This window comes from Suricata suricatta, chromosome 8 (genome assembly GCF_006229205.1).
Source record: "Suricata suricatta isolate VVHF042 chromosome 8, meerkat_22Aug2017_6uvM2_HiC, whole genome shotgun sequence".
Classification (NCBI taxonomy): Eukaryota; Metazoa; Chordata; class Mammalia; order Carnivora; family Herpestidae; genus Suricata; species Suricata suricatta.
The window spans coordinates 51,292,234-51,293,823 of NC_043707.1; the positions used below are offsets into that span (position 1 = coordinate 51,292,234).

General features: G+C 54.6%; 1 long non-coding RNA gene across 1 annotated transcript in view; it reads left to right on the plus strand.

The window, feature by feature from the left end:
• The window catches only part of LOC115300417, a 9,820-nt gene that overhangs the window by 4,684 nt on the left and 3,546 nt on the right, over positions 1–1,590 (plus strand). Inside the window, exon 3 of the long non-coding RNA XR_003912638.1 lies at positions 639–766. This is a non-coding gene — a long non-coding RNA (uncharacterized LOC115300417). The remainder of the gene's footprint in view (positions 1–638; positions 767–1,590) is intronic.

Sequence of the window (1,590 nt, forward strand, 5' to 3'; positions counted from 1 at the left end):
TCACAGACTAAGGTGGCTGTGGAAGGAGCAGTTTCTGTCTGGATCCAAAAGGAGGATCCGAAAGCCAAAAAGAATGAATAATCCAGGCTTTGGGCTCAAGGCAGGAGGCAGCTGTTCATTTATGGCTTGATGAACACTTCACTCAGCCTCTCCAGCAAGTTTGAGAAACATCTTCTCACGCTGCTTGGCCTGAAGTGTGTCTAGCTGGAGCATGTGCCTCACCAAAGACCCCGACCCCTGACCCTCAGGGGAGCACAGAGCAAGGGAGGTGAAGGCGCCCAGGCCCGCGGGCCAGTGTGGACAAGGCAGAGGCTCTCAGCCCTGGGGTGAGACCATAGAGAGTTGCCAGGAAGTATGAGGAAGGCCTTCTGTTGCCAGTGCGCTGGGCTTCTTTCTTGACTCAAGCAGGGTCTTTCTAAGTTTCGAATCTAATCTCTGTGACTTAAATCAAAATTTGCTGACACAGGTGGGGCAGAGAAGCAGGGGTGGGGGGTGTGTTCTGCCTTCAAGAGGTTGGAGGAGGGAGGAAGGCTGAGGTTAGGGACCTCTTTTCATAATACAGAAACAGGGGTGGGGGGCTTCTCTCCACCAGAGCCCTTGCTGCCTCCCGTGACCATCACTCAGCTGTTTCTCCACAGGGAGAGAGGAAGGCGCTTGCCAAGTGGCCGGAGCCAAGTCATTAACCAGCCTGAAGGGGCAGAAATGGTCTTCTTGGCCTCGGGATGGATCGGGAGCGTCCAAAGCAATTTGCAGACTAACTTGAAAGGTGATGTGGGCAGGGAAGTGGCTGGGGAAGCAGAAGTTCCTTCATCCATAGAGCCTTGAGGTAGACAGTCCCTGCCTATTAACCAGAATAGTGCCAGGAGCCAGGAGGCCGGAGGCTCGTCTCCAGCCAAATGCGAAGAAGCCTGTGGATAGATGTGTGCCGTGTCTCCCGGCCCCTCTTACTCCAAAGCGGCCCCGGTTGGTAGGTACGGGACTCTGCTCTATGCACTTATTCAGGGGTGCAGGTGGCCCCCTTTTGCCATCTCAGCACGAGGCTGCCCTTGGATCCAACCTCCAGTTGATGAGGAAAGAATACAGAGACTGTACCCGGGACATCTTTACGGCCAGGCCCAGAAGTGGTACACATCGCCTCATTGCCATTGGCCAGAACTCATTCCCAAGGACACAACTAAATTGCAAGGGAGGCTGGGAAATGAAGCCTAGCTGTGTGCCCAGGAAAGAGATGAAATGGATTTGGTGATCTGTCAGCAGGGTCTGCTACGTGCCCCAAATCACACAGGACATTTGATGATCGAAGGTTGGGAAGAGGTCCCTGAGAAATAAATGGATTGAAGAGATAAGGAGGGCTTGGGACAGCACCCCACCTTCAGATAGTCCTAACAGGTGCTTTCTTCCTTAGCCTCAGGAACAGGGGGCTGGAGGGGAAGCCATGGGTGGGTTGGGGGTGGGGGGGCCGGTAAGAACCCTAGAAGTACTGGGGAGCTGTTGGCCTGGAGGAACAGGTGCCCTGGAGGCCTAGAGAATGCTCTGAAGAGAGAGCAGGGCCTGGTCTCTCAGGGCAAAGTCTGGACTCAGATGAGGATA